General features: G+C 41.8%; 1 protein-coding gene across 1 annotated transcript in view; it reads left to right on the top strand.

Annotated features, from left to right (window-relative positions):
• LOC141803442 (CMP-N-acetylneuraminate-beta-galactosamide-alpha-2,3-sialyltransferase 1-like) overlaps positions 1 to 18,153 on the top strand; it is a 116,856-nt gene that overhangs the window by 23,827 nt on the left and 74,876 nt on the right. Inside the window, exon 2 of the mRNA XM_074687471.1 lies at positions 16,152 to 16,279. The gene's annotated coding sequence lies outside the window, so the exon portion shown is untranslated. The remainder of the gene's footprint in view (positions 1 to 16,151; positions 16,280 to 18,153) is intronic.

The raw sequence follows: 18,153 nt of genomic DNA, 5'->3' as shown, positions 1-18,153 counted from the left end.
GTTTTAGGATCCATAGGCAAAGATTTTTACTTATCTTTATTTGTTTATGTCCAGAGGTATCTCGACTAATTGGCTAGTTTCATGTTTATTTACGTGTAAAGTCAAAAAATTGTTGCCACAGGAAACCTGTAAAGCTACTTTTTTGTACATAGAAAATCCACAGGAGGAACTGATAAGGGAATCAATAAAGAATCAGATTGATAAGTGAAATCAATAAGAGCATTGCTCTCTATAAAATATTGTTAACACTTATCCCTACAAATGACTATTTGAATGATTTTTGTTTGTTTTCTTTCAGTTCATCTATGCAGTAAACATTTTGTGCCAGTAAATTGTGATCTTAATTCTTGGCAAAAAATGTGTGATTCACATTTTTGGCAGAACAGTGCAACCCCCTATTTCATGATCCAGAGGTTGGGCAGATAAAATAACCCAGCTGGTTTTAGAGAGTATTCCATAAGGACCATAGACTGTAAAAAAAAAAAAAAAAAAAAAAATGGACGCCATCTTGCTCAGCCAGAAGTGAGGTCTCCACGAAAACTGCTCTCCCTGGTGGCTGGCTGCAATATAGGTCAAAAAATCCAGCTCTCCAGTCTTCTCAGATAGGCTGTGGTCAAACTTTAAAAAATAAATGCACCTCGTAGAAATGTTTCTCACGTCCGATTGTTGTGGTTATTTGAAGATATCATTTGGCTGCCTTGTGTTCAGGTCCTCTTTTCTTCTGAAAAGTTTTGTTTTCATTAGTTATGAGAGGTTAATGATGATTGACAGCTGCCGTTCTTGTGTATTTTTTTCAGGGAGTGTAAAATATGTCGGGGGGTAGAGTCAAGAAGTGATTAGACTCTCAAAAGAAAAGAATATTATTATTATTTTTGTCACCCTGCTCCACACACTGAAGGGCAAAGTGTTGTTTATCTGATGTCCTGAGCCCACTTACCACATATATCCAAATGTCTGTCCCAGGTTGAGCTCGCTGTCTTTTGCTATGTGGGTTTATTCTATTGCAGCACCAGAGACCTGCTCAGATTTTTTTTTTTTTTAGTTTTGTGAATTTTAATTAATACTGAAAAGGTTCACTCACATCAAAACCTATTTGAGAATGGAGCATCCTGTGAGCCTGCTGGGCCTTAAGGTGTTAAAAGCTACTTTGACCTCTCCTCTTATACATGTCTGGATGTGACATTTTGCATCAGTAATCTCTTCAAGTGCATTTTTTGTTTAGAATAACCCATGTTTACCTAATCTGTTGAAGCACCTAAAGCAATTCATGTCTGCTAAATCAGGTTTTAAAAACATGCTCTCTGAATCTACAGCGCTGATGTTCAGCTGACTGTGTACACACAAGAAGTCAACACAGCATCAGGAGCCGCCGCAGACTCAGCGCTGTGCTCCCCGAGCCGCAGATAGACTTCATCTCTTTTCTTTCAAATGAAGCACACACTCGTGCCTGTGTGCACTTTTCATTTACATTGATCAAACAGCTATATTTGTCTGCGCCGCAGATGTTCTGATCAAAGCTGAGCTTCAAATGAAAAAAGAAAAAAGAACACAGAGTTACGGAAATGAGACAGACAGATCCTCACCTTCGGTTAATGAAAGAGCCAAGTCCTTGAAAAAGAAGAATGTTTCCTAACTGTTGGATCCAGTTAAGGCATGAATCACACCTAAGACTCTCATCATCCAAGTAAACACACACAATCTCTGTCAGATTAGGCCCAGCCATCTCAAAGGGCCAGTAATCAGCTTAAAGGATAAGACCACCATTATTGAGCTTTTCCTTATCTCCAGTGGCGACTGATCTCCTGTATCCTCCCTGACAATTTCACTTTCTGCTCTAAAATTTGGAATTAACTGATTTAATTGCTCCGAACGCCTTCTGAGGGTATCATATTGGAGTGATATTTTGTAGGTGTGTGGTGAAAGGCAGAAAAACAGGAAATCAAGGCGATGACAGAGAGCCCCCCATCCCCTCCAATCAAAGATGTTTTCCTGTTTCAACATGGCCCGTGGCCATGCTGGGCTGCTGTTCCACAGTATAGATTGATAACTGTGACGACTGATTTATTGACGGGGATGAAATCAGTCCATGCATGGACGTGCAGAGGACGTATGAGGCTGAAGGAGTGACTGCAGGCAGAATACCTCTGTGGTGAGCACATCAGGCGCGTGTGTAACAGACTGATGTGCTCCTTCCTAATCTGTCAGTGATGTTTCTCTTCATATGATCAAAAATTCTTGATTTTTGTTTGCAGGGTTTTTTAGATCAAACTGAGAACCAACAGTTTTCAAAGGCAACGGTCTGTTAGGGGCTTGTGTTGGGAAGATAAAGTTGGTCACAGTTGGTCAGTATGGTCTGAGCCTAAATTTAAAACTGAATTTGTCTTCTGGGACTACATCTGGAATCAGACAGACTTTCAGTGGATCAGCTTCTCCTGGCAGTCAGTTTGAGGTGTGTCACATCTCCAGATTAATTGCCTGAATGATCAAAGAGCTGGCTCTGGGAAATCAGATAAATCAGATGAATTTCTGGCAGATGATATATGAAACTGACCTTCTCTGCCAAGCAGACCACATTGTCTGCATCTGTCCAGCATACTCTGATGGTACTTTAATTTCTCTCCTCAAAAGCTCAAACAAGTGCTCTAATTGACCTATGCTCAAGTCCCGCCCTCAAACATGATGAGCTAATCACAGTGCATTTATCCATTCTGCAGTCTGACAGACGCTTTGGGATTTTCTCTAAGGTTAGCTAAAGTTAGCCTAGTGTTAGCTACTAGCTGCACAGTTTTTGTTGAGTTAGGTCTGACAGCTGTTTTCAACTAATTATTGGATACAGAATCCAAAACTGATTTCAGTTTTCCTCTATCATGTCAAGTTTTTGAACCACAGGATCCTGTTTTCTTAAAATCTGAAAAATACTTTACTCTACAGATATGTGCTTGCTTTATAAAAATCTTCAAATATTGATATACAATGAAAAATGAAAGAAACAGACATGACTGCAATGTTTATTTAACACTATGATGTTTTTACAAAGGACATGTCTATTGGAGGAGCTACAGGAATGGACTAGATCTGGAACAAAGGAAATATAGACCTGTAAATAAAACACTAAGATGGAATAGTTACAAGCTTTGAAAACTAACAAAGAGCATTAAATTCCTGCTATGCTAGCTTTCTGTTAGCAGATATTGATCGTACTGACCTGTTGGAAGCTGCACACACCTCTCACTGCACTGTCTCAGCTGTGACTGCACAAACAAGTTTCCACGTAGCTGTAGATGAGTCCAATCATAATCGGCTAAAAAACTTCAGACTCGACTTGTCTTAAAGTGATACTCGGGGATGGAACAAGTTGGGTTCTATCACAAGGTTTAGGGCAGAAATTACCCCTACACTAGTGTTTTTGTGCAGCAGAAGCCCAGAGCGCTCACACCAAACACCCCCTCCCTGCTCCTCTGCCGGTTTCCTCTGCACTCAGATGGGGCCAACTTTTACTTGACCAAAAACACAAACAAAAGGACTCCCACCGAAAAAATCTGATATCGGTCTGCATTCACGCTTTATTTAGAGAATTTTCAGCGCCTTGCTTTCTCACAAAAACACCGCTAAATAAGGCTCTAGTTCTCATCGTGTCGTAAAACGGCGCTACCTCCACTGCAGAGCCACAGCTGGCTACGAGGTGCTCGCCGCTTAGTGTATCAGTCCGTGGCGTTCCAGATATAAACAAACACAGGTAGTCTGCCAGGACGAAGAGACACGATGAGAACTAGAGCCTTATTTAGCGGTGTTTTTGTGAGAAAGCAACGCGCTGAAAATTCTCTAAATAAAGCGTGAATGCAGGCCGATATCAGATTTTTTCGGTGGGGGTCCGTTTATTTATGTTTTTGGTGAAGTAAAATATGGCCCCGTCTGAGTGCAGAGGAAACTGGCAGAGGAGCAGGGAGGGCTGCACACAAAGCCAAGGAAGTAAAACCAAGCTAACACTATTGGAAGTGTGTGAGCGTGTACATGTGTGTGTGTTGGTGACATGTATGTGGATTACGTTTTGAACATTGTTGCCTATAATAAGTCAAACAGTTTCACTCACCACTGTTACAAACGTTGATATGAGCTACTGCAGCCTCTGTGACTGCATCAATAACATCCATCCATGGCAGCAAGCCCCCGTCTTCAACACTTCATCAGTCTTCTTAACAAACATCCAATCGAGACTCATCAGCAGAGGAAATAACTGCCACAGTAAACCTTGATTCCTTCTCATTTAGCCTCTGATAAGTTTTTCCTCTTGCTATAGTTTCATTTAGTCCACTCTGTTATTCTTTGGGGACGTGGATAAAGGACCCTATGCCAGCAAAACAAATGCACATGGCCAGGCACTATAGGCAGCTAAATCTGTGCCTGATGATAAATGACATATATTTACATATATATATATATATATATATTGAAATAAAATTATACCTCTCCATTATAAAATTAATATATGGTTTAATCCATGCAGAGCTGCAGAATAATCAGGTTTCTCTCTTCAAGATATAAACCTGAGATATAACCACTGACTCGACTTGACAATTTTTGTGACTGGACTTGACTTGACATGCCCACATCACAAAAAACTTGAGACTTGCTTGACTTGCTACTCGCTTGGAACTCAGATCGGAGGGACTCGTATCTGTCTGCAACAGTGTGCTCCATATTGTATGAGGACAGGATTTCTCAAATGTTGGAGACACAGAATGTGAGACTGCTACACGACACCTCGGTGTCAGAGCCAGAGCAACTCGGTGATGAATAGGAAACAACAAACTAACAGCAGACTGTAAATTAGAAAGTTTCCAGATGCCTTTCAAAGAGTTACACCCTAATGTGAGTGTAAAGGTAAGCAGAGAGGCAGGCTCTGCTTCAAAAACTGGCAGGCAGCCTCAGAGGGTTCTGGGAAACCTTCACAACCTCCTCGAAAACCCTTTTAAGCGCCCTTAAAGCATCCCACTTATTTAGAGTACACTGAGGGATGCTTTACGCAGAATATATGAGCTCCAGGAAGGCTCAGCATGCCAAGTGGAGACTGCTGTCAGAGAATGGAAAAATACATTTTGTGCTAAATATTAAAACTGTCGTCTCCAGAGGATGGGACCTACACTTCAGGCGGATTTTTTTATCTGAAGGAAATCCCCAGAAATTTCCATCATAAGCTCTAAGGCAGATTATGTAAGATTAAAATAAAACAGCCCCCCTCCTCTCTCAGAGTGACAAATATATAATCAAAACCAAGATGGAGTCCCACTCTTTGATTTCTGTTTATCTTTAGATGATGCAGAAAATACATCAGCCCAAACCCACGAGTAAAGCCTCCCAGTCCGGTGAGTGTTCTGAACGTGGACCCTGATAGTGTGGCAGAAGATAAACTGAGGAGGAACAGGGTTTCAATCTGCGAGGCTCCAACAAACCCTCATACGTCAAACACTTAATCTTTATCCTGTTTTACCTAATCTGAACATGGGATTGAGCAACGAATCAGCAAAGTAATGACGCTGTTTTTACACTGTTGTGGTCTGACCCCACTGAATGTGTTCACTGTGAATCAACTGACTGATTCGCGCATTTGGTACAAAAGTTGTGTTTCATAACTTTAGCCCTGTTTCCACCAAGGGGTTTAGTTCAGTTTGTTTTGGTAAACACACATTTTGTGGCGTTTCCTTTGACTTAAACCAGGTCAGATCCCCAAATTACCGACCCGTACTGTTCCTCGTTTTGGTTCCTTTTTGTTGGGGTGCCAGACATACTGATCCAACCCAGTCTGTTGACTGGTGGAAAGAATCGTCACTTCCTGTGTGACAGCTGTACACATAACACATAACCCCAACATGTTTAAATCTCCAGGTGACCTTCTGACAAACTGCTGGATGTCTTCCATCATTGCTCTTTGTTTACTGTGCCAAGTTTTTGCGGGGTACACTGTGACGTGCTGCTATGCTGTCACACATTGCATAGCTGTGGAAACACAAACAGGATCCGGTTTTACTGATCCAACTTGTACCAAACTGAACCGCTTGGTGAAAATGGGACTTAAGTCCTGTCATAAATCACCTCTCTCATGTTATCTCTGAATTGACTGTGTGAAAAGACCAGCGTGCTAGTTTCAATAGAGTCCAAATGGATTTTTTTTGCTGCCGCCATGAACTGCCAGTGGGAATTTAACTTGTTTCAGAATTGATGAAGGTTGAGAGTTCTGCATTAAGTATCATGTGAATAACGTCCCTGGCCGGTGGATGCTCTGTATCTGTTTGTCAGGAGGCGTCAGGCCCGTCGTATTTGACCTCCACCAGTTAGCGTTTCCAATGTGGCGAGCACCATCAGTGGGTTTCACGATGCCTCTTCAGAAACCAGAGTGTGACATGACTGAGGCTACAGCCATGTTTCATACAGTCTGTGGTTTTCACTGATGGAGTTTGTAAAAATTAAAAGTAGAATTTAGAGAGAGATCTTTTGTCTGTTGCTGTCATCCTTTGAGCAGAGAGAGAAAACTGAGACCAGATGAAAAAGACACTGTACTACAAGGACACCATAAAGTCTGCAGAAATTAGACTCAATAAAGCATTTCTTAAATTTCTCTGAGTACTGGTACACATCAGCACACAGTTTGATCCATTCACACCCAGTAATCAGTGCTGTTAAAGGTCAGAAACATGAGAAACAAAGACTGTTAGAGAAAGAAGACAATCTCTCAAATCTTTTGGATAAAACTCTTTTTCTGTTATGAATATTTTTTAGGTCAAGGAATGAAGCATTTGCTTAATAAGTGAAGGCAGAACTGTGGAAGTCCCACTGCTCTTCAACACATGCAACATTTAGATGTCTGGCCTTTAAGGTTTTATCCCTCCTCCGAACTCTGCTTTAAGAGCGATGTGTCTGCTGTACGATAAAACCAAAAAATAAAAAAAGAGTCCCGGAGGAGTCAGAGCTCAGATGTACCCTGAACTCTCACAGTTCCACAGCCGAGCCGTGAAAAGTTTCCCGTTCCCACACTTCAGTGTAGTTCTGCCTTCAACATTCCACAACTTTTCCAGACTAATCATGTTATTAGTTATTGGTCGGATTCCTGTATGCATAGATGCTTCAGGTATGAAGAACTGTGAGTCTGCTGTTTGGATCTGTTTGGTACCAGCGTGCTGTCGTCCAACAGACACAGAAAGCACTCGGTGATAGATTTTACTGTAGCTTTAGAATTCATTTCACTGACCCTGTCGAGCCAGTCTTTTGAATTTTCCCTCTCACATCTGTGGTTTTGCGTCCTGTGCTTTTCAATGGGGCGATGTACCAGATGCCAATGCAGACACCGGCTGTTTCCCAAAGCCCAGGTACCTTGCCTTGCCTTGGTCTGATGTGGGCGTGGGCAGGCATCCACATCATCAGATGCTGCCTAAGTGCTGTTCCACTGTTCATGTCCTCTGGAGGCATATGTCTTCTGTATGGTTAGCATGTGGCTAATTGACCGAGGATACACTGGTGTGTCCTTCGTAGCCTTGCCACAGCTATAAATACCCAACATGCAACACGTGAATCTATGAGTCTACGAAAAAGGAAAAAAATGGAAGGAAAAGACTCACCAGTGAGAGACGTTCCAGTGGAGGCGCTCAGTAAATTCCAATTCAAATATAAGTAACAAACTACACCTCTGAAAATAACAACCTACACCATGTCCACCACTTAACTTTTTTGTGTGTCACTCACGTAACTATAATCACTGAGAAGCAGAGTGTCAATGATGTGACAATAAAAAAGCAAAAAGCGTACAAAAGTGGCAAGCAATGACAATATTTGTAGCCGCTTGAGCATACGGTCTACTCCCATGTTTGTATTCAACTTTCCAAACACTGTCCACAGTGAAACACGTTATGTGGGACAATGTAACTTACATATACATTTCTGACAGGAATCTGATGGTAAAATGTGCTTTTGTAGGCTGTTTCGTTAGCTTCTACTTTTGAGCAGAGGCAGGACACTTCCTTTGAAGGAAGTGGCTTCGGAGGCACTGCCTTCAAAGGCAAGGCAAGGCAAGGTACCTGGGCTTTGGGAAACAGACACAGACTGTTTACTTCTGATTTCCTGTCACTTTCTCTCCTCCAATTACTGATGAGCACTTATTCCATGGTCAAAACCAAACAACCAACTGCCGCTCTTAGTGGGCGGAAGTGAGCTCATGTTAAATTCAAGCAGGATGGTGCTGCGTTCAAGGCAAACTGCAAATACAGGACAAATGACGTCCTGTATTGATTCAAAACAGGACACAACGATTACGAGTGAAATACGGGATGATTCTGTATTTTACGGGACAGTAGACAACCCTTTATCTGAGTGTTTTCAAACCACTCCACATCCTCTCTGGACCCCCCTCAGTGTTTCCTCAGGTTTTCCACTGAGTGGATGAGGCCATCGCTCTGCTGTGTCACCACTCTTCCTCTCATTCAGATGACTTTGACAGCAGCCGGGGTCATTTCTTTTCTCCCTGTGCCTTTAACTGCAGAGTTCTGAGGTAAGCTGGGGGCCACGCAGCTGGGGGCTCCTGTGGTGTGCTGGATTACAGGCTATCTTACCCACAGGCGATGGTTGGTCCACTCCAGGTACCATCCTCCGGGCACCCTCCCGTTATCTCTCATTGCGCTCCATTTTTCTGCTTTGAGTTATAGACTTTATTTCATGTGGAGGACAGAATCCGACACAGAGCTGGGAGCGAGGCATACCTTAGGAGAGGTCTGGGTAGATCCACATCAATCACCCAGGTCGTGGGACGACAACCAGAGTTAAACACAGTCCAGTGGACAGGTTGTTAAACCGTCCACATCTTTATAAGGTCTGCTGTCACATCCAACTTCTGTTTTTCTGCTTGGAGGCGCTTCATCTCTTAATGTGTGATGACATGTTTGAGTCACTTTGGAGAACACCTGTAAGCAGCAGGCCGCTTATGTTAGACTTCAGCGTTCAGATAAACAAGAGACGTGTCCTCAGGGAGAAGCTGTTCTTCCACCAGTGGTTTAGTTCTGTTTTTCCTTCATCCTTCCTGAATAAATGTGCAGAAATGCAGCGCTGCTCCTACAATCAGCCCTAAGTGGAAGTCTCATTTCAGGGCGAAGGTGTTGGCTGAAATCTTTCTTTATTGTTGCTGTATGTGTGCGTCACAGCACTGTGGCACGGAGGAAATACAGGGTAAACTGTAGAGCTGTGAAAAGCCTTGAAATCTAACCCAGAGTTAAATCTGGTACACACAGAGTGAGAAATAATAGCTTGGATTAGTTAGTGAGAGTGTGTGTGTGATAAAGAGAGGAAGGAAGTGCAAAAAGCGTCTCAAGTGTGCCAAATGAAAATACTTCACAGAAAGCAGATAAGAACTTTAAATTAAGAAAATGACTTTATTAAACTGAGGCATTATGTTCTCCAGCAGACTGAAGGAGCCGCAGTGTGACGGAGTCTTGCTCTCAGATTATTTCTGTGCCTGTAAAAGCAGACGGAGGTATTTCTGTCTGTCAGCATCACATTTTCATGCACTGTAAAAATAAATGTTGCTGATGTTGTGTTACTTTTTCATCATCAACTGTTCCTGTTAAAACTGAGAAATCCACCTGCATCAGCCCCTTTGGTAACATCCCAGCCCACTGTCCTCACACACTCACATCACCTCCCATAAAGTGTGCAGCAGACGCTGTGGGAGAGAAACACTCTGTGCTGTATCTGGGTCTTTAACTGTCCTCCAATGTGGCCTCAGCACACGGGCTCAGTGCAGCTGATAGATGAGACAGTCAGACCCCAGAAGCTGCCTTCATGCAGCAGCTCTGCTTATTTGTTCACATTTCACAGGCAGGAGCAGACCCTGCTCACACAGCGGTCAGCTCACTGTGTGCTGCGGGTAGGGGCTGCAGCAACCTGATGAGTCATAGACCACAAAATCATCAGCTGGTTTTAGAGCTGCAGCACGGCCTGGTCAAGTCATCTCATCAATACTGCACTTCAGCAATTTTACATGAACAGCATAGGTCACCTGTGGATAAGCCCCGCCCCCTCCACTCACTCAGACAATCAGTGAACACTCAGTGACAGGTGCTATGGCAGGTGTCACAGGAGGAAACATTTCACAGGATGCTGTTGATGATTTTTGTAGACAGAAAGATCAAAGATCATCTTTCAGTCACCAAAAGTCTCTAAAGTCCACATTGGAGGGAGATATAAATCATTTTATTGTTGAGAAGCTGGATAAAAAGCTTCAGTTACAGACTACATTTACAGCTCCCAGAGCAAACCTGATTTAGAGCTACAGTATTTACACTGAATCATTCACCACGTTTGACAACCTTTGTTATCTCAGGTATTACAGATAAGCTAATGAAGCTAAGCTCCAGAAGCTAACGTTAGCTTAACTAGAGCCCTTTGGACAACAGCTAACAGTGATGTACAATCACCAAAGAACAAAAACTAGAACAAAACAGTCCAATGAACTCCAAACAAACAAAGAGGCATGATGAACAACACAGCTAGGAGCTAACGTTAGGCTAACTTTAGCTAACGTTAGAGAAAATCCCAAAGCGTCAGACTGCAGTGGTGGTTCTAGTGTTAAAGGTAACTTAATATTTCTTTACAGCAAAGTCACAATCTGCTGCCTCAGATACGATGTCAGCTGACCTTAGAGCAGATGGAGACATCCTTCTTCATTTGATTCACACAGAGCTGATGTTGATCTACTGCTCAACTTTATCCAAAGAAGACACTTTTCTCTGTTCAGATGAGTCTGAGGAAAAGGTTAAAAACACACCACCCTGTCACCCACCCTCTCAGGATACTTTGAGTCAGAGTTGCATGTGCCCCATGAACACAGTTTGACCATTTTAAACCTCAAATCTCAGAAAAACTCAATAAACCAAACAAAAACTGGCTTTCTGCAACAGATTGCAATGGACGTCCAAGCAGAGAGTTTCTGAGTTTCTGGGAATTGCTATACGCAATAGCCACGTTTACATGAGGAGTTTTTCATCTTTCCGGATGGAATCTTTCCAAATGACTTTTCTAAAAACACTAGTATACGTGGAAAGGAATATTCCTATCTCTGGTCTACATGCGCCGCTATAATCAAACAGAATAGTCAATGGGGGCACGGAGGACAAAAGTTTTTTTTTAGTTTTTTTTATCACGGTATTGCAATACTCCGTAGTGCGAGTGTCCGTCCAGTCTTGAAATTATGTTCAGTTCTTCAAAGTTTGGATCAAAAGCAAACTTTCCTCCAGAGCTGACGGCTCGCTGCCATTTTTAAAATTGAGGAACGTCTCTAGTTGTGTCTTACGTCATATCTGAGCATGCGCTGAAAGAACGTACCCTGACAACTTTCCGTCTGAGTGGATACATGATACCTCGATCGGTTTGGGAAAAAGGAATATTCCACCCCTGTGAAACCAATTAAATGTCCATTCAGATTGGCTCTTTTTTTTCGGAATGAGGTGTATACAAAGGTATAATTTTTTCCGTTTGAACAAATAAACCGAATGCAAGCGGAATATTTGGGTCCATGTATACGTGGCTACTGTGATTGGCTCATTGCATCTGAGGGCAGGACTTAGCCATAGGTCAGGTAGGATGGTACAAAGAATCATGAGGTAGTAAAACTGTGTGAATCTTGTAGATATTTGGAAGAATTCTGCATGAAATATTTTCAAAATTTGCACAAACAACCATATTCATTTACAAATAATGGATCTGGATTTTATCAAAGTTCAAACATCACCATGGCACCACTTCAGCTGTTGTTTAAGTCATGATAGATTGTTTTTTCCTATAATAAATTCTTCTCTAGTGGTGTTATTTTTTTTTTCTTTTCTTTTCTCTGGTCTCTGTGCCCTCTGAAGTCTGGTCTGACCTCTGGGGCTCCTGGGCCAGGCACTTGTCTCAGTTTGCTTACTTAGTAATTCAGCCTGTCTTCAAACAACATCAGCCTCAGCACCAGTTTCTTCTTTCCTATCATCATTTTAGACACAAATAAAGTTCATATAGTCTGAGCTTTGCGGCGCTTTGTGTCAATCACTTCCTCAGGCTGGGTGAATGTTCTGCTGCTGAGGCACAAACTGCTGTGGTAAAACCTTTGCCTTTGGCTGCCTGGGTTTCAGCTTTTTCTAGGTGTTTCTGTGGCTTTTTCAACAAGAGCTTCCCAAAACTGTTAATTTTTTCCTTCCTTTCATTCGTAATGTTTCCCCTGTACTATAGAGGGATTACTCGTCTACATAAAACTGCTGACACATTTTGAGTGCAGAAGCAGTGTTTAGCTCCAGTCATTCAGATTAGCGTATAAGTTTCAGTTAGCATTTTTTAAATACTTAATTCAACCTGTTAGCAGCATCAGAATACGGCTTTTCACTTGCCAGATGTCAGAAACGATACCATACAACAGAGATGTCTGTCAAGTTTTGACAGAGCTACAGGGGTTTTGGAGTTAGCAACCACAGCAACCATGCTAACTGGTGACTCTTAGCTGAAGGTATCAGTGATTTTTTTGTATTTCAGGGTTTTTGTTGGGATGTGAGGGTTTTTTGGGGGAGATAATTTGTTGTTGATTTGTCAGGAGGAACATGTTGATTGGTGTGTGGTTAGTTATTGGTGATTTCCTTTTTTTTTTTTTTTTTTGAAGCCACCTGTCATGGTTTGGGTGGCATGGATGAGGGAGAGTAGGTGAGCTGGGTTGTCATATTTTTTGTAAAACTTTGTTTCCTTTAAATCAGCTTTTCAATCCCCCCCCCCCCCCCCCCCCACAAGTTTTGATCAGTTTGTTATAATCTGATTATCTTCAGCAATAAAAAGTCAATTGTGTATCTTCACATTTGAGGGATTTTTTGCATTGACAAGTTTTTTCATGTTTCTTGATAGTCGCTACACTATGGGAGGTAAATAATAAGTGAACCTGTAACACAAACAGATTTTATGATTCAAGTTCAACTACAGTTGTAGCAAACCACAGCCAGAAAACCATAAAGTGCGCTGATGTTCTCAGGATCTTTTATTTATGTTAACCCCTATCTGTTCTTTGGACATAAGCATACACCTAAGAATGCATCTGAGCACACAAAAGTCACCAAAAACAACATAACAAGACCTTGTTCCCATTCCAGCCAGGGGCTGAAGTCTCAGAAGAATCTTATTTGTTGAAGAACAATTTTACAGTTTCTCTTGTTCACTGCTCTGCTAAAATAACCTTTTTCTATTTGGTTATACGTCAAGTTGTGCTTTTTCAGCCATGATCTATACTTCCGCTTAGTGACTACCAAAATAAAATACCCTTATTTGAAGGTGTCACAAATAAAATCAATCGTTTGTATCGTCTTTGAATCTTTTAACAACAGTATATTGTCAAACTATTAACCAGTCTATTACCCTGAAATACACAACCATTAATATTCTGATTTGTTGCAGTTCTCTGGACGTAGTTTTCTGGTTCTTTAATTATGAACCTTGTCTCAGACTCAGCAGCCCGAGTGCTTTTTTTGCTCTGGGAGGGTTTCTGATTTACTGACACATGTTTACATCCTGGTCTGTCACAGTCTGGTAAGTGTCCACAGATAATCCAGTCATGAGCATTGAGTGACAGTTGTGTGTTTAAATTGCTCTCTGGGTACACGCTGGATTCCTCCTCTAGAAACGTCTGTCCACCTAATATCTGTCTACTTGATGATCTGTTCTGTCCACTCACTACTGTTTCTAGGGGTGCAACGGTACACAAAAATCACGGTTCAGTACGTACCTTGGTTTTAGGGTCACGGTTCGGTACATTATCGGTACAGTATGGAACAACGCAAAACCCTTTGCTTGTTTAGCATGTTTATTAATCCAAAAACTTGCCATTATACAGCGAGGGGGGAGGCTCTTCAAGCTCTGGTTGGTCGTTAGCAGCAGCCATGATGCATAATTCAGACACAAGCGCCTGTGGCTACGAAAGCTCTTTGATATTCATCTTCTGATTGGCTCACTGTGAGACGTCACGTCCACATGATATGCACATGAACGCAAAGCACGAATCACAGACCACTTTCCTCATGAATAGTAAAACGCCTTTCCTGCTCAGCCAATCATAGAATAGAATAGAATAGAAAATACTTTATTTATCCCGGAGGGGAAATTCAGGAGTCACCGCAGCATTGAAGAAAACAAAAGTAAGAAAGAGTATAGCAAGTGCAAAAAAAGTCCTTAAGAAATTAGATGACGACATCCCGTCCACCACTCGTCCACCACTCTCCAGCCCAGCCAGTCTCCACCTCCACAGGGTCCAGGACTGAGCCTCCCCAGCAGTCTGTTCAGTCTCTGTCTCCTGGATCCTGTCTGCTCACAGCAGGCGAAGCTCCTCCAATGTGGCGCCGGCGTCCGATGTCAGCTCCATCAGCCACGTCCGTGAACAGCACGATGCCACTGGGTTAGTGCAGCGAGCTCATCCATCCCCCGGAGCGAGATCCCACGTTCCCAACAACGATGGATGGAAGGACAGGTCCACGTCGTCACCTCCCAGCTCACATCTGAGAACCAGCACGTCGTCCTCACCTCCTCCTCCTCAGCTCGAGGGAAATCATCAAGCCCTACACTAGTTAGCATTGACATGCTACAGGCTGCTAACAGCTAATTTTGCATGTAAACAATGCAGCCATGGTTACATGTAGGATCTCCAGACAAACACAGGAGAAAAGTAGTAAAAAATATCCCCGAAGCCACAAAAAGTTTGGTGTCCATGACCGACAATGAACCATTCAAAGTAATGATCCACTCCAAATACAAAGATTACGAAAAAGAGACAAAAAAAATTACAAGAAACGGACAAAGACGAGAGAGCTGCTGCAACAGGCAGCTACTTGGGTAGCGCCTAGCAACGGAAAAAAACAAACAAAAAAAAAAAAACAAGAGACAAGTACTTACGTGAATATTAAAGTGACATGTGCAGCGGCTAATGTAAACTTACTGTACTCGTTCAAATACAGCACTGTACCGAACCGAAGGGCGGTTCGGCACGGATACATGTACCGTTACACCTTTAGCTGTTTTACAAACCTGAGAGCTGTTTACCATCCATACAAGTGATGGTATGAAGTTAAAAAATGTGTTTTTTTGTGGTTAACTTCTCCACGTCACTTGAGAGACTTTTACTCCACAGTGCTTCTGCACTCAAAATGAGTGCATCTGCCGTTTTTGAGAAGCAATTAACCTTCATCAAGGACAATGCTTCTATCATCTTTGATATACACTCACTGGCCACTTAATTTGGCTCACCTGCTCAACTGCTCATTAACAGAAATACCTAATCAGCCAATCACAGGGCAGTAACTCAACGCACTTGGTCATGTAGACGTGGAGGGGACGAGCTACTGAAGTTCGAACTGAGCATCAGACGGAGAAGAAGTCTAAGTTTAAGGGTGGTTTACTTCACCTTGTTGAATCTATGCCACTGAAGGTAAAAGGGGTCCGACCTGGTACCAGCAGGGTGGACCTGATAAAGTAGCCACTGAGTGTACAACCACCTGAGGTTGTTTTGAAAGCCTGTCCTTTGGTAAATAGTTCAGCTCTAAATGAAGGAAAGCAAACCATCCCCTGGCTCTTGTGTTCACTGTTGACTGTGATTAGTTTTTATCCCATTCAGCTGCACAATAAGACCAGCTCCTCACACTGGTACACCCCAGAGTTTCCCATAATGAATGAATGTTTAGAAAGTATTTCAGAGGAGAACTGGGTTTTCTGTGCAGAATTGATCCTCTCTGTGTTCTGTTTGACTTGGTACCACCTGGAGAGGATTGGTTTTTCTGGATCAGACATGATGTGAGAGCTTGTTTTGGACTGAGGAAGAATTCTGCATTCAGTTTCTTCCTGCATGTATTGATTAGTTTGTGTCATGCCTCAGTGTTGATAGCTTTGTGTCATGAAGTTATTGATCAGTGATCACTGAACGTATGGACAGAAAATAATGTGTAACAGTCTGAGCCCACGGCAGTTGCCACTGGTGATAAATTCCTCTTTCTGTTTTATTGCTCCGTTAAATTCCCCGCTGGTGGCTGAGAGAAGATGAGTGTTTTAGGAGCTTTTCAGGCAGGGGTTCCCAAACTTTCTTGCTCAAGACTCTAAACAGAAATCTGTTGTCTCCCCAGGACCCAACCTCACCGTTCCTTTGTCCTTAACCATTCATGATCCTCCAATCACTGCTGTTGTTCTCCTTGGACAAACTTCCACAGCTGGGATCAGAGGATCAACGTATTAAGACAAGATTTGTCAAGAGGTCAGTTTACACACATGCACACACAGCATCTCATCATTCTCACACCTGAATCAAAGGTTATTATAGTTTTGCATTTTTCTTTAGCTTTGGTTTTTATTCCATTTTTACTTTTATTTTCAATTTGCGTTTGGTTTCATTTATTTTTAAGCAATTTTTCTGGTTCAGTTTCTTTTTTCAAATGCTTATTTTTATTTGGTTGTTATTAGTAACAAAATGAGTTTGAGTCTTTTTTTTTGTTGTTGCAATATTTAGTTGGAAATAATGTTGGTTTGATTTAACTATTGATCTTATACTTTTATTTTTTGGATTCAGTTTAACCTCTTAAGACCTGAGCTTTCTCTGGCATGCATTTTTAAATTCACCTTGCTATTTGGAATAAGTAAGACGACCTAATAAAAATAATAGTCTGAGAGGCAGAAATGTAATGTCCACATACGTGTATGCTGGGTTTTAAGGGGTTAACTCTTTCATATTCTGAATATTAGCAATAACCCAGTTATGTACGGCCATTTAAACACCACTAACCCTTTTAAAAAACCTGAATATGCTCATATTCTGGTTTAAAAAACCTGAAAATCCCCGTGTTCCTCCTTTTATAACCTGAATATTTGGTCATGTATACGCCTATCAGGATATCCTCACCCAAAGGAACATTAATTTGTGTTCTGGCATGTTCTGTTAGCAGGGAATCTTGGTCTTTTCATTACAGGAAGTCTGCCGTGCTGTTGCTGCTGTTGTTGTCACTGCTGTTGCTATGGATACAGGAAGAAAAAATAGAAATGGTGTGCATTGATTCATGACATTCTCCATGCATCGCTGTTTTGTTCAGGATACCATGTAAACAAAGATAACCCTGTTTGCTCACACATGTGAACAGGTTATTCTGAGTGTTTCAGAAACCTGTGATATCGACCTTTACCTGAATACTGATTGTTCATAAACATAGACAGTGACATCGACAGGAAGAAGTTTGTTAACACCAGGGGTTTGGATCACAAGGGGGGCTCAGGAGGGGAAAACAAACCTCAGGACTGAAAACCAGAAGGCACAAGAGATTGATGTTGAACGAGACATGGAGAAGAGAAAGCTCTAAGGGCCTGATCTACTAAGATCCCAGAGAATGACCACTAAATTGTGTGTACAAGCTAAAAAAATGCAGGTACTATCAGTGGGTGTGTTGCAGGTATGATTCAATCTATCAATCATTCTTTGTTTGTATAGCACCAAATCATAACAAACATTATCACAAGACACTTTACAAAAACATTACAGGTCTAGACCCGTAAATGTTAATAAAATGTTATTAGCAGAAACCCAACATCAAGACAAGATAAGGAGTCTTATCTTATCTTCCACTATGAGTAAAGGACTTAGCAGCATTTAGCAAGTTACAATGGCAAGGAAAAACTTCCCTTTAACGGCAGAAACCTCAGACAAAACCAGACTCATGTTAGACAGACATCTAAGGAGACTATGTTGGGGTTAGAGAGACAGATAGACCTCCATCAGGAGAAACATGATTTGGGAGGCAGTCTGTCAGAGGTGTGGACTCAAGTCATGTGACTTTGACTCAGGTCAGACTCGGGTCACAATTTTGTTGACTTTGACCTATAGTTGCACAAAGAACGGTAATAATACCTTATGATCCCTGTTGTGATATAATGCTTTAGTTAGCTTTAGCTTAGCAGCCTTTTTATGCAACAGTACATGTTACTGTCAAGTCATTTAAGTTGTAGCAGTGTGTGTCTCACTGTGTCTCAACTATGATGAAACCACAGTGACAAAGTCTTGTCATGCTGGTTTCATTTAAAAAAGAAAATAATTCAAAACACATTCATTGTATTTGTTAAATGTAACAGATTGTTACATCGTTT

The sequence above is a fragment of the Halichoeres trimaculatus genome, unplaced genomic scaffold (assembly GCF_033239565.1).
Source record: "Halichoeres trimaculatus isolate MK-OKI-2021-1 unplaced genomic scaffold, fHalTri1.1 fHalTri1_scaffold_14, whole genome shotgun sequence".
Lineage (NCBI taxonomy): Eukaryota > Metazoa > Chordata > Actinopteri > Labriformes > Labridae > Halichoeres > Halichoeres trimaculatus.
The sequence above is the reverse complement of the archived record's forward strand: the minus strand, read 5'-3'. Positions and strand labels throughout refer to the sequence as shown.